Below are 17073 nucleotides of genomic sequence, written 5' to 3'. Positions count from 1 at the left end.
TTTGTATATCCAGACACCTCCCCTTCACTCCATGCCTGTTCAGTAGCTGGTCTGCATGTGTGGAAGTCATTGTTCAACCCCATTACCAGACTGTGCTGCATCATTAAATGTACTGTCCTCTGCTTTTTTCAAGGTGAGTAGGGCTTGGAAGGAGTGGAGTTTCTTGTATAGTCTCCTCGCATTGAGCAATTTGCTTTTTCTGATTTCATAGTTTGGTCAGTTTTCCATTGCATGAAAAAATATTCTGTGATGGAAAAGAATGTTTTAGCCAGTATTCAAAAGCCTAGCAAGGACAGTTTCAGTCCATCCTTGTCGAAGCAACATGATGTCAAATTTTGTACCCCATCTTATAAATAACACATTGGTTTATTAAAGCACCACCACATGTGGACATACTTTAATACATTAACATTTGTGGTAGCTGGTGCTCTGCATACAAAATGACTGGGTCTGGTTTCCTTCTTTCTGATAGTTATAACGCTACACATTTGGCTTTTATTGTGCACTGCCTTTCATGTGGTTCTTTCATGAGAATTTGATCTTCTATGGTTGATATGTGTTAACTATATTCTCGTTACACTTTTCCAATATCTTCTCCACAGTAACTACACATAACTAGCATCAGGTATGTTATCTGATGCATCACAAAATGAACCTCTTGCAATGTCATGCTGAATTTGGTATCCAGCACCACTGTACAGCTTTGAACCCAGGGAGATTGCATCATCCAGATCTGCATCATCAAATAACTTGACAGTAACACATAGAAGAAAGGATCACACGCCATTAGTTCCACTCAACCAGTGGTAAGCCTCCTTTTGCCCTGTATGTCCGTGTCCTGATGGCACTCATGAGAGTACATATATGATATTTTTCACTTGGGGCGTCAGCAGTAGGTTTATTGTGCTGCCTATTTAGTCCTCTCTTACACTTTTGCAGCCACCGAATGTAAATTAAAACATTATCAGAATGAAAGTTAAAATCAAACTTAGCATTTTTGTGATGTCCTTTACCAAACAAAGTAATGATTAGAAGAATACTGAATTCTAATCAATTGACAAGGTAACTGTCCTTTTCCTGTCCCGTGTGCTTTGACTATGTAGACAAATGCATAGAGGATCATCACAAGTGTGCAATGTTGTGTTCTTCATATATATAGGCTTTTATCACATCTACTTTGTAATATAGTGTGTCATGCTGACTTCATTTCAGGTGCAAATTTGGCAAGTGCACAATGATGCCCATTGCCAGAGAGAACCAGTGTTGTTTGTACTTTGCTGTAGTGCAAGATAAAATTTCCCAGATGAATTTAACAGGATGGATAGCATATCATGACTTTGCTGCCATAAGCTGCAACCATGAAAATCTTATGTAATGCCTATACAAGTTGATTGAAAGGAATGGTCCCATCGGTGATGATGAACCCATTAATCTGAGTACATAGTCAGAACTCAGTCCTCATAGTATTAGATGTCTATGTTACTTATTTGTGTGCAATTGAAAAAAGTAAACATTGAGTAAAGTACTTGGTTGATTCACTCCTGTCTTCCACCATATCCATTAATAATCAAGTAAAAATGCCACTAATTAATTTATCTGTTCTGTGTTTCATGCCTTGTTTTTGTTAGCAAGTACTGTTTCTTGTTGTCATTCTAATCTTTTTCTTGTTAAGTAGATATTTACAATATATGTAAAACTACAAATCTGTGTACTGGATATGGCATCATCTTGCATGAAACAACCACTGTCATACCTCCCAACTGTCCAGATTTTTGCAGAATGTCCAGATTCTTCCCTCACATTTTTGGTTTCTTCCTCATAAAATGTGTGGTTTTCTTGCAAATCATTGAGGATTGAAGTCTTTAAATAGTAGCAGGCATTTGAGTTTCAGATGTCATATCCTTCATAAAATTCTCATTAACATGACACCTTTATTCTAGCAACTTTCTAAGTTAATAAGAGCAATATTTAAAATGTGTCCCTATTTTTGGGTCTATGCCCCACATTATTTTTAGCTTTACCCAGATCTGTTGTGCTAACAGGTTGAGAGGTATGACAGCACTGTTCTTCTAACATGTGTGGTAAATGAAATTAGGGAATGCCACCAGTCTGAGTCATATGTTGATTTTCGTAAGGTATGAGGTAACTTTAAACATCGTGCAGCTGCCACCTGTCTCCAGTCTTCGCATCAATGTTGTAATTCCTTCATTTTCTAAATTATGTCACAGTCTGTTTTTCATCCAAATTCACATATGGCTGCACAGGAAGTAAACCAAAGAAACAATACATGAAAAAGTTTTTAAAACAGGTGTTATCAGTAAGGTCAACATGCTGTTATTCTCCCAGGTTTGCTTTGCAGAGTTTTTTGTTATGTAATCAGTGTTGCTGTTTAGACCATTTTCTGTTAATGCTTTGTATGCATTGTTTTACAATTCACTTTGTTGAAATTTATTGTCTGCATTGCATACCTCTCAACCTCTTAGAGCAAGAAATCTGGACAAAGTCATAAATAAAAGTGGGGCAAAGTACCAAAAATAGGGATAATGTTTAAATATTACTCTTACAAACTTAGAAAGTTGATAGAATAACAGGTTTTGCATTAGCATGAATTTTCTGAAGGGTATGAAGTGTGAAATTCAAATGTCTGTCATTATTTTCTAACTTAAATCTTTAATGATTTGCCACCTACCTGCCAGAAAACCACAATTGTATTGAAAAACAGACCAAAAATATGAGGCAAAAATCTGGGCATTTTGGGAAAATCTATACAGCTGAGAGGTATGCTTGTGTTTGTCAGTTAAACTCCCTTATTATAATTTATTCTTCAACTTGTGATTTTGTATGAGCTAATTATGTTTCTTTTTTTTCCCACAGACATCTAAGGAGCCAAGCATCCATGTCTTTTCAGTCGTACTTCAGAAGTATTAACACAAGGATGGTACCTGCCCATTGGGAAGCAGGCAGCAAACTGTTCTTTTACAATTCTCATCTAGTAGTACAATAAATGCATAGGCCTTCTCATCCAATAAAATACTCCCTTTGACCAACCGATCACTTGTGTTCAGTTCCTTGTCTTGCTTTGTAGATGTAAACTGTTTTTCTATTTGTGTTTTAATGCTATTATCACTATATGTCTTTGTACTGTAACAGCACTGTTTGTTTGGGAAATTTATTATACATAATCTGTCAGGGATTCCTAATTCTGGCTTGGAGTGTTTACAATGGTACATGGGTGAAATTTTGTGAGAAAATGCAGTCCTTGTGTAAACTTTTGTATCTGTGTAGAAAACCTTCGTAGATGAACGGGCCTCAAACTGTGTACAGGTATAAGGTTTATACACAGCTTGTGACAACCTACCAGAAATTTAAATTGCACCTGTGTGTGTGCAAGCACTTGGTCATTTATATGACAGAGAAATTCTGCTACACTTTGATTGTCGATAACGTAATGGACTTTTGGGAAGTGTTGGGAGCATAAGTGTGCTGCTTTTGAACACTCAGTGGCAACTTATCTTCCTACTGACACATTTCAGCTATCCACAGATAGAGCATGAATACTCAGTCTAAATGCTTGTGTGGAATTTACAACGTTGAAAATTTTGAACTTGCAGGACCACTATCACTTCTCTCAAGAGCTACTGGATAACTCAAGGCCTAATTGATTCTTGCTAAAATATCTCCTCAGCCATAGACTTCTAGACATTTTTGGGGTCTTATTATGATTTGCCAATCTTCCCAGATTCCAAGAGGCATTGCCCTGGTTTATGTCTGTTTTGACCAATGTGGGTTTCCAGATAAATATTCCAAATCCCTCCTTGACTCCATCTCAAAGGATTCTGTTTTTGGGATGCCTTATATATTATTGTCTTCCAAACTTTCTCAGGGTGACAAACTTCTCTAAAGGTACTATAATGCATTTCTTGCAATTATGTTTTAAACCATGGCTTTGACATCCATCATTTCTTTGTGTTAGAACTTCCTGTAGTGTGTTTGCATCTTGGGGGCACTTGATGACCACTTTCAGTTTGCAGTAATCTATGAAAATGGTCAGCCAGAGGCCTTTAAAATTGCCTTTGACTTCCAAGAAGTAGATGCCAAAGAGGAGTGGGCCCAGCATGGAGACCTGATGGATGGAATCCATTGGTGACCGGCCTCTTTGTGCAGATGGCCTCACCAATCCTAAACTCCTGGGTCATATCCATGAGCCAGCTGACTATCCAGCCTGTTATATAGGTGTTTATGCTTAATTTCATAAGTTTGTTAACAATACTCAAGTGGGAAATTTTAGCCAGATCAAGGTAGGCAGCATGCATCATTTTACCTTCATTCATTCCCTTGGTCATTTATTCCCACATGGACAATGGGGATGTCAGTGCTCATCTTTAACAAATTCTTTACTTGCTTTTGTCTAGAAAAATTGGCCAATCCATCCAGTGAGTAAAGATTTTGGAATTTGCTATGTGTATCATGCTTCTTATACCAGTGCCAAGACTCTCTGTCCTATATGTATCCCACATCTCATTCATCCCTTCTATCATCAATATCTCATGTCTACCATGCCTAGCCTATGTAGGACTTTCTGACACTGATACTCAGCCAGGCATCTTCATTCCTCCAACCAAATACTTCTTTTTATAAGCAAAGCAAACAACACAGCCAATAACTGATTGTACAACATGGCCAGTAACGCACTGTAGAACACGGCTGGTAACTCATTCTACAACATGGCCAGTAACTCATTCTACAACACGGCCAGTAAATGATTGTACAACACATCCAGTAACTCATTGTACAACATGGCCAGTAACTCATTGTACAACATGGCCAGTAACTCATTGTACAGCATGACCAGTAACTCATTGTATATCACGGCAGTAACTCATTGTACAACACAGTCAGTAAGTCATTGTACAATACGGCCAGTAACTCATTGTACAACATGGCCGTTAACTCATTGTACAGCATGACCAGTAACTCATTGTACAACACGGCCAGTAACAAATTGTACAACATGGCCAGTAACTTATTGTACAACACGGCCATTAACTCATTGCGCAGCATGACCAGTAACTCATTGTACAACCTTGCAGGTAACTTATTGTACAACACAGCTGATATCTCATTGTACAACACAGCTGATAACGCATTGTAAAACACAGCTGATGACTCATTGTACAGCATGACCAGTATATCAGTGTACAACACGGCCATTAACTCATTGTACAGCATGACCAGTAACTCATTGTACAACACAGCTGGTAACTCATTGTAAAACACAGCCAGTAATTCATTGTATAGCATGACCAGTAACTCATTCTACAACACAGCTGCTAACCCATTGTACAGCATGACCAGTAACTCATTGTACAGCATGGCAGGTAACTCATTGTACAGCATAATCAGTAACTCATTGTGCAACATGGCAGGTAACCCATTTTACAGCATAACCAGTAACTCATTGTACAACACGGCAGGTAACTAATTGTACAACACAGCTGGTAACTCATTGTACAGCATGACCATTAACTAATTGTGCAACATGGCCGGTAACTAGTTGTACAACACGGCCAGTAACTCATTGTACAACGCAGCTAGTAATTCATTGTACAGCATGTCCAGGAACTCATTGTACAGCACAACCAGTAATACATTATACAACATGGCCAGTAACTAATTGTACAGCACGGTTAGCAACTCATTATACAACACAGTCAGTAACTCATTGTACAACATGGCCATTAATGCATTGTACAACACAGCTAGTAACACAACACAGCTAGTAATGCATTGTACAACATGGCCAGTAACTTATTGTACAACACAGCTGATAACTCATTGTACAACACAGCTGGTAACTCATTGTAAACCACGGCCAGTAACTCATTGTACAGCATGACCAGTAGCTCATTGCACAACATGGCCAGTAAGTCATTGTGCAACATGGCCAGTAACTCACTGTACAACACGGCTGGTAACTCATTGTAAAGCATGACCAGTAGCTCATTATAAAACACAGCAGGTAACTCATTCTACAGCATAACCAGTAACTCATTGTACAACACACTTGATAACTCATTGTACAACACAGCTAGTAACTTATTGTAAAACGCAGCCAGTGACTCATTGTACAGCATGACCAGTAGCTTATTGTACAACACAGCCAGTAACTCATTGTACAACATGACCAGTAACACATTGTACAACACAGCTGATAACTCATTGTAAAACACGGCCAGTAATTCATTGTATAGCATGACCAGTAACTCATTCTACAACATGGCTGGTAACTCATTGTACAGCAAGACCAGGAGCTCATTGCACACCATGGTCAGTAACTCATTGCACAACACAACAGGAAACTTACTGTACAGCATGACCAGTAACTCCTTGTACAACATGACAGGTAACTCATTGTACAACACAGCTGGTGACTCATTGTACAGCATGACCAGTAACTCGTTCTACAACATGGCTAGTAACTCTTTGTACAACACAGCTGGTAACTCATTGTACAGTATGACCAGTAACTCATTGTACAACACAGCCAGTAACTCATTGTATGACACAGCCAGTAATTCATTGTACAGCATGACCAGAACCTCATTGCACAACACAGCAGGAAACTTACTGTACAGCATGACCAGTAACTCCTTGTACAACATGACAGGTAACTCATTGTACAACACAGCTGGTAACTCAATGTACAGCATGACCAGTAACTTGTTCTACAACATGGCTGGTAACTCATTGTACAACACAGCTGGTAACTCATTTTACAGTATGACCAGTAACTCATTGTACAACACAGCCAGTAACTCATTGTACGACACAGCCAGTAATTCATTGTATAGCATGACCAGTAACTTATTGTACATCATGGCCAGTATCTCATTGTGAAACATGACCAGTAACTCATTGTATAACATGGTTGGTAACTCAATGTACAGCATGACCAGTAGCTCATTATACAACACAGCTGATAACCCACTGTACAACACAGCTGGTAATTCATTGTAAAACACAGCCAGTGACTCATTGTACAGCATGACCAGTAGCTCATTGTAGAACACAGCAGGTAACGCATTGTACAACATGACCAGTAACTCATTGTACAACACAGCTGATAATTCATTGTACAACACAGCTGGTAACTCATTGTAAAATACCGCCAGTAATTCATTGTATAGCTTGACCAGTAACTTATTCTACAACATTGCTGGTAACTCATTGTACAGCATGACCAGCAGCTCATTGTACAACACAACAGGTAACTCATTGTACAGCATGACCAGTAACTCACTGTGCAACACAGCAGGTAAATCACTGTACAGCATAACCAGTAACTCATTGTACAGGATGACCAGTAACTTATTGTACAACACAGCTGGTAACTCATTGTACAGCATGAGTAACTTGCTCAACAACATGGCCCATAACTTGGTAACTCATTGTACAGCATGACCAGTAACTCATTGTACAACATGGCCAGTAATTCATTCTATACCATGACCAGTAACTCATTCTTCAATGTGGTCAGCAACTAATTGTACAACACAGCCAGTAATTCATTGTACAGCATAACCAGTAACTTATTGCATGTCATGGCCGGTAACACATTGTACTACATTGCCAGTAACCCATTGTTTAACATGGCCAGTAACTCATTATACAGCATGACTAGTAACTCATTGTACAACACAGTCAGTAACTCATTGTACAACACAGTCGGTAACGCATTGTACAACACAGCCAGTAACTCATTGTAAAACATGGCCAGTAACTCATTGTACAGCATGACCAGTAGCTCATTGGACAACATGGCCAGTAACTCATTGTACAACATGGCCAGAAAACTCATTGTTCAACATGGCCAGTAACTCATTGTACAACATGGCTGGTTACTCATTGTACAGCATGACCAGTAACTCATTGTACAACACAGCTAATAACTCATTGTACAACACAGCTGGTAACTCATTGTAAAACACAGCCAGTAGCTCATTGTACAGCATAACCAGTAACTCATTGTAAAACACAGCTGGTAACTCATTGTAGAACACAGCAGGTAACTCACTGTATAGCATGAGCAGTAACTCATTGTACAACATGACAGGTAACTCATTGTATAACAAAGCTGGTAACTCATTGTACAGCATGACCAGTAACTTGTTCTCCAACATGGCTGGTAACATATTGTACAACACAGCTGGTAACTCATTGTGCAGCATGCCCAGTAACTCATTGTACAACATGGCCGATAACTCATTGTACAACATGGCCAGTAATTCATTGTATAGCAGGACCAGTAACTCCTTCTTCAAACATGGCCAGTAACTCATTGTGCAACACAGTCAGTAATTATTTCTACAGCAAGCATGACCAGTAACTCATTGTACATTATGGCTGGTAACTCATTGTACAACATGACCGATAACTCATTCTACAAAACATCCAGTAATTCATTGTGCAACATGGGCAGTAACTTATTGTACAGCACAGCTAGTAACTCATTGTACAGCACAGCTGGTAACTCATTGTAAAACACAGCCAGTAACTCATTGTACAGCAAGACCAGTAGCTCAATGTGTAACACAGCAGAATCATTGTACAACACATCTGGTAACTCATTGTAAAACACGGCCAGCAGCTCATTGTACAGCATGACCAGTAGCTTATTGTACAACATGGCTGGTCACTCATTGTACAACACATCTGGTAACATTGTAAAACATGGCCAGTAACTCATTGCACAACACATGGCCAGTAACTCATTGCACAACATGACCAGTAACTTATTGTACAACACAGCTGGTAACTCATTGTACAGCATGACCAATAACTCATTGTACAACATGGGTGGTAACTCATTGTATAACTCGGCCAGTAATTCATTGTAAAGCATGACCAGTAACTCATTCTTCAACATGGCCAGTAACTCCTTGTACAACACAGCCAGTTATTCATTGTACAGCATGACCAGTAACTCATTGTACATCATGGCCAGTAACTCATTGCACAACATGACTAGTAATTCATTGTACAACACATCCAGTAACTCATTGTACAACATGGCTAGTAACACATTGTACAGCACAGCTAGTAACTCATTGTACAACACAGTCATTAACTTATTGTACAACCCGGCCTTTAACACATTGTACAACATGGCCAGTAACTCATTACACAACATGGCCAGTAACTTATAGTACAAAACAGCTGATAACTCATTGTACAATACAGCTGGTAAGTCATTGTAAAACACAGCCAGTAACTCATTGTACAGCATGACCAGTAACTTATTGTACAACATGACTGGTAACTCATTGTACAACATGACAAGTAACTAATTGTACAACATGGCTGGCAACTCATTGTACAGCATGATCAGTATTTCATTAAACAACACAGCAGGTAACTCATTGTACAGCATGAAGAGTAACTCATTGTACAACACAACTAACTCATTGTACAACACAGCTGGTAACTCATTATAACACACAGCCAGTAACTCATTATACAGCATGACCAGTAGCTCATTGTACATCATAACCAGTAACTCATTGTACATCATAGCTGGTAACTCATTGTAAAACACAGCTAGTAACTCATTGTACAGCATGACCAGTAACTCATTGTACAACACAGCTGGTAACACGTTGTAAAACACAACAAGTAATTCATTGTACAGCATGACCAGTAACTCATTGTACAACACAGCTGGTAACTCATTGTAAAACACAGCCAGTAACTCATTGTACAGCATGACCAGTAACTCATTGTGCAACACAGCCGGTAACTCATTGTACAGCATGAAGAGTAGCTCATTGTACAACATGGCTGGTCACTCATTCTACAACATGACCAGTAACTCATTGTACAACACACCTGTTAACTCATTGTAAAACATGGCCAGTAACTCATTGTACAGCATGACCAGTAGCTCAATGTACAAATGGAAGGTAACTCATTGTACAGGATGACCAGTAACTCATTGTACAACACAGCTGGTAACTCTTTGTAAAACATGAACAGTAACTCATTGTACAGCTTGACCAGTAACTCATTGTACAACACAGCCAGTAACTCATTGCACAATATGGCCAATAACTTATTGTACAACACAGCTGATAACTGATTGTACAACACAGCTGGTAACTGATTGTACAACACAGCCAGTAACTCATTGCACAATATGGCCAATAACTTATTGTACAACACAGCTGATAACTGATTGTACAACACAGCTGGTAACTGATTGTACAACATGGCCAGTAACTGATTGTACAACATGGCTAGTAACTTATTGTACAAAACAGCTGATAACTCATTGTACAACACAGCTAGTAACTCATTGTAAAACACACCCAGTAACTCATTGTACAGCATGACCAGTAGCTCAATGTACAAATGGAAGGCAACTCATTGTACAGGATGACCAGAAACTCATTATACAACACAGCTGGTAAGTCTTTGTAAAACATGAGCAGTAACTCATTGTACAGCTTGACCAGTAACTCATTGTACAACACAGCCAGTAACTCATTGCACAACATGGCCAGTAACTTATTGTACAACATGGCCAGTTACTTACTGTACAACACAACCGATAACTCATTGTACAACACAGCTGGTAACTCATTGTACAGCATGACCAATAACTCATTGTACAACATGGCTGGTAACTCATTGTATAACTTGGCCAGTAATTCATTGTAAAGCATGACCAGTAACTCATTCTTCAACATGGCCAGTAACTCTTTGTACAACACAGCTGGTAACTCATTGTACAGCATGACCAGTAACTCATTGTACATCATGGCCAGTAACTCATTACACAAAATGACTAGTAATTCATTGTACAACACATCCAGTAACTCATTGTAAAACATGGCCAGTAACTCATTGTACAGCACAGCTAGTAACTCATTGTACAACACAGTCATTAACTCATTGTACAACACAGCCTTTTAACACATTGTACAACATGGCCAATAACTCATTACACAACATGGCCAGTAACTTATAGTACAAAACAGCTGATAACTCATTGTACAATACAGCTGGTAACTCATTGTAAAACACAGCCAGTAACTCATTGTATAGCATGACCAGTAACTAATTGTACAAAATGACTGGTAACACATTGTACAACATGTAACTCATTGTACAACACAGTCATTAACTCATTGTACAACACGGCCTTTTAACACATTGTACAACATGGCCAATAACTCATTACACAACATGGCCAGTAACTTATAGTACAAAACAGCTGATAACTCATTGTACAATACAGCTGGTAACTCATTGTAAAACACAGCCAGTAACTCATTGTATAGCATGACCAGTAACTAATTGTACAACATGACTGGTAACTCATTGTACAACATGACAAGTAACTAATTGTACAACATGGCTGGTAACTCATTGTACAGCATGATCAGTATTTCATTAAACAACATAGCAGGTAACTCATTGTACAGCATGAACAGTAACTTGTTGTACAACACAACTAACTTATTGTACAACACATCTGGTAACTCATTATAAAACACAGCCAATAAGTCATTATACAGCATGACCAGTAGCTCATTGTACAGTATAACCAGTAACTCATTGTACAAAATAGCTAGTAACTCATTGTAAAACACAGCTAGTAACTCATTGTACAGCATGACCAGTAACTCATTGTACAACACATCTGGTAACTCATTGCAAAACATGGCCAGTAACTCATTGTACAGCCTGACCAGTAGCTCAATGTACAAATGGAAGGTAACTCATTGTACAGGATGACCAGTAACTCATTGTACAACACAGCTGGTAACTCTTTGTAAAACATGACCAGTAACTCATTGTACAGCTTGACCAGTAACTCATTGTACAACACAGCCAGTAACTCATTGCACAACATGGCCAATAACTTATTGTGCAACACAGCTGGTAAATCATTGTACAACATGGCTAATAACTTATTGTACAACACAGCTGATAACTCATTGTACAACACAGCTGGTAACTCGTTGTAAAACACGTCCAGTAACGCATTGTACAGCTTGACCAGTAGCTCATTGTACAACATGGCCAGTAACTCATTGTTCAACATGACCAGTAACTCATTGTACAACATGGCTGGTAACTCATTGTACAGCATGACCAGTAGCTCATTGTGTAACACAGCAGAATCATTGTACAACACATTTGGTAACTCATTGCAAAACATGGCCAGTAACTCATTGTACAGCATGACCAGTAGCTCAATGTACAAATGGAAGGTAACTCATTGTACAGGATGACCAGAAACTCATTGTACAACACAGCTGGTAACTCTTTGTAAAACATGAGCAGTAACTCATTGTACAACTTGACCAGTAACTCATTTTACAACACAGCCAGTAACTTATTGCACAACATGGCCAGTAACTCATTGCACAACATGGCCAGTAACTTACTGTACAACACAGCTGATAACTCATTGTACAACACGGCTGGTAACTCATTGTACAACACGGCTGGTAACTCATTGTACAACACAGCGGTAACTCATTGTAAAACATGGCCAGTAACTCATTGTACAGCATGTCTAGTAGCTCATTGTACAACACAGCAGGTAACACATTGTACAGCATGACAAGTAACTCATTGTACAACACAGCTGATAACTCATTCTACAACACAGCTCATAACTCATTGTACAGCATGACCAGTAACTTGTTCTACAACATGGCCAGTAACTCATTATACAACACAGTCAGTAACTCATTGTACAAGATGGCCAGCAACTCATTGTGCAACATGGCCATTAACTAATTGTACAGCATGAACAGTAACTCATTGTACAACACGGCCAGCAACTCATTGTACAACACAGCCGTTAACTAATTGTACAGCATGACCAGTAACTCATTGTACAACATGTCAGGTAACTTATTGTAGAACATAGCTAACTCGTTCTGTATTACAACTGGTAACACATTGTACAGCATAGCCAGTAAATTGTTTTACAACATGCCCATTAACTCATTGTACAATACAGTTGGTAACTCATTGTACAGCATGACCAGTAACTCATTGTACAACATGGCCATTAACTAATTGTATAGCATGAACAGTAACTCATTGTACAACACGGCCAGCAACTCATTGTACAACACAGCCATTAACTAATTGTACAGCATGACCAGTAACTCATTGTACAACATGTCAGGTAACTTATTGTAGAACATAGCTAACTCGTTCTGTAACACAACTGGTAACACATTGTACAGCATAGCCAGTAAATTGTTCTACAACATGCCCATTAACTCATTGTACAATACAGTTGGTAACTCATTGTACAGCATGACCAGTAACTCATTGTACAACATGGCCATTAACTAATTGTATAGCATGAACAGTAACTCATTGTACAACACGGCCAGCAACTCATTGTACAACACAGCCATTAACTAATTGTACAGCATGACCAGTAACTCATTGTACAACATGTCAGGTAACTTATTGTAGAACATAGCTAACTCGTTCTGTAACACAACTGGTAACACATTGTACAGCATAGCCAGTAAATTGTTCTACAACATGCCCAGTAACTCATTGTACAATACAGTTGGTAACTCATTGTACAGCATGACCAGTAACTCATTGTACAACATGGCCGGTAACGTATTGTACAACATGGTCAGTAACTCATTGTATAGCATGAAATGTAAATAATTCTACAACATAGCCAGTAACTCATTGTACAACACAGACAGAAATTCATTGTATAGCATGACCAGTAACTCATTGTACAGCATGACCAGTAACTCATTGTACAGCACAACCAGTAACTCATTGTACCACATGGCTAGTAACTCGTACTCTTGCTCTTCTGACACAACATGGTATTCATTCCACTGCCTCTATAACAAATAGCCAACATTAAATCATTTAAATATTCAGCTCAAAACTAATATCAAGAACTACTGGCTGTGTTCCTGCACTGCTGACTTTTCACATATCACCATGCCAATCAACATTCTCCCTCTTATTGTGCTCCTGGTGATGTGACATTATCATTTGTAGCCTCTGTTGCATGTACACATTTTTTTGTCTTTATTTCATTACTATATATTTTATAAGTTTCTGTACCTTATGGAACTTTTTCTCACTAGGCCCTCATCAAAAAGGTGTCATGTTGTCACACGTGGATCATCCTGGTAAACAAATTCAGAATGTACATACAATAATAAATAAAGTGGAATAACAAGCTGCCGTAGGAGAAGTAAGAGCAGCAGTAAAGGAATTGCATCAGGGAAAGCAGCAAACTCTGATGAAGTCAAGGCACACATGATCAAGAAGTTGGCTGAGTTAGTGAAGGTAAACTCCAGAGTATACGAGTAATGGTGTGAGTAGAAATCTGAGAGTTAAAGGCAGCTTATGACATTATTCTTCACAGGATGGTCCACCAATCTACACTGGCATATGCTGTCTCTCCTGACTAACTGTAGTTCATATCCTATTTATACAGCAACACTTTCATCAATATTTGTCTAGAAAATAAGAAACAGATGCTGGAGTGCTCATTGACATATGAACAAACTCCCTTACCAGCCTCAGTAAGAAGCTGTGATCCCTCATAAAATCCTTCGAAGCTAGTTACGAAAATAAAATTGCCAAAGATTCCAAAGACAACCACAAGGCATTCTATAACTATGTCAAGAATCTGAATGACAATGCTCAGATGTGCTCTGAGCTACAACAGAATGGCATTAAATATACTGATCCCAAGGATAGTGCCAATATCCTGGCAGATCAATTCAGTGCCAGCTTCACCCCCTCTCACCACCTAAACAGCCCATCTCAATACCAAAAGATTGCCAAATTCTGGTAATAACGGCCACAAAGGTAAAAAATGCACTCTCCAAAGCTAAGAATACAGCATCCATGGGTCCAGATGACATCCCGGGCTGTGTACTACATGAACTACAAAATGAACTGGCACCTCACTTAAGTATCATGTTTAATCATAGCCTCACCTCAGGTTTCATGCCCACTGAGTGGCGCACAGCTACAGTTATCCCACTCTACAAGGGGGGATCCACTTTGGATCCCAGGAACTACCACCCCATCGGTCTGATGAGCCAGATCTGCAAGGCCATGGAATGTATTATCATGGAACTCATAAACAAAGACATTGGCAACCTTCAAACACTAGACCCCACCCAGTCTGGGTTCGTGAAGGGCCGATCTTGTCTCCTGAACCTGACTGACTTCTTCGAATCAGTCTCCAGAGCCATGGACAAGGGTAAGGTGGTCCACACAGCCTATCTGGACCTCACCAAGGCCTTTGACACCATCCCCAACACTGGAATCATAGATAGACTTACTAAGCTGGGCATTAATCCCTACGTCATTCAATGGGTTGCCAACTGGCTTACTGACAAAACCCACACTGTAAAAGTAGCAGACTCCAAATCCAGATCCAACAAGTGACAAGTGGAGTACCTCAGGGCTCAGTCCTGGGACCGCACTTGTTTGGCATCTACTTCTCTGAAATACAGGTCAACACTAAGGAACTCTGGTTAACAAAGTTCGCGGATGACTGCAAACTGGGAGCCATTAATGAATCCCCAAATTATGTGGATACTCTACAAAAGGAAATGTAGCAGACAAAATATTCCCCTGCACGTCAGGAACTGCACGGCTCTCAGTGAATAACTCCAAAAACAAGAAATGAGCCAGCAGCAGGTAGATTGTGTCAATAAGAGTAGTTTAATAAAAACTACCCCAACAGCATAATGGCATCCAAAACAAACCGGTTTCGGCAATGGTTGAAAACCTAGCCTTCTTAGTGTACAACAAGGAGCCAAAACAAAAATGCTGTATTTAAACAGATAGAAACATGCTGATTGGTTACAAAATTTTAAGCATGTGCTGATTATCAAACAGCCTAAAATAGCAAAAAATTATTGGTATAACTGAAAATACATTCAAAAAGATGTATTCAAAAGATGTGTAAATCATTTTAAGGACTGAAGTACATTCATATTATGATAGACTATTTATATGTATATGTTATATAGAAAAAACATGTACCCAATTTGATATTCCAAGTGTTGAAACACCAATTATACATGACCCAATATTGAACAAAAAATATAGATATGCATATATACAAAATGCATAACAAATCAGAATATATAATACAATATTAACATTAGCTATTTCAATATTTATAATCATATATGTGTATTCTGAATATTGGAACTCCATTTGTTCAACAAGCATGTATAATATATTCAATTTATAAACAATCATTTAACCCAGGGCTAAATAATGCTCCTAGTTTCGTAATCCATTTCTTTTCTTTAAGGTTGAGTTTATTGTGCCAACCACTCTTAATGGTTCTGTCACCAATGATTTTGTCAATAATAGTAAAATGGAATTTAGCAGTGCGATGCATGAGAGTGTGTTTGTATAATGCATTGGTATTCTTATGGCATCTGATATCACTGAGATGCTCAGAGATACGTAGTTTAACTGGTCTTGATGTCTGCCCTACATAAAATGAGTGGCAGGTACAACATGCCAAATAAACGGCCCAATCAGTGTTGCAGTTGGCAAAGAATCTAATGTCAAAAACTATGTTAGTATTCCTGCTGGTGAACTCCTTAGTTTTCAACATATGCTTACAATTGACACAGTGGCCACATGGGAATGAACCAATAAGCCTATCACCCAAAATGGTAGTTTGATATATTTGTGGTAAAGTGGACTCATAATGATGTTTATAGTGATTAAAATGACCAGCCAAGTTCTTTCCCTTACGAAAAGAAAAAAGGCATTTATTCGGAATAATGTTTTGAATTCTGACATCAGCCTCCAAAATGTTCCAATTATCCCTGATAATCTTAATAAAGTTGTTGGTATTTCTGCCAAATGTTGTAGTGAGTCTAAGTTTATTTGACTTGGTATGTTTCTTTTTGTATGTTAGTAAATTGGGTCTATGTAGACCTAATGCATAGTTCTGAGCCATGGTCACATATCCCGAACAATAGCCCCGCTCAATGAATCTATTATGCAAATCCTGAG

This window comes from Protopterus annectens, chromosome 13.part0 (genome assembly GCF_019279795.1).
Source record: "Protopterus annectens isolate FY-2018-M chromosome 13.part0, PAN1.0, whole genome shotgun sequence".
NCBI lineage: Eukaryota > Metazoa > Chordata > Ceratodontiformes > Protopteridae > Protopterus > Protopterus annectens.
This window is presented reverse-complemented; position numbering follows the sequence as displayed.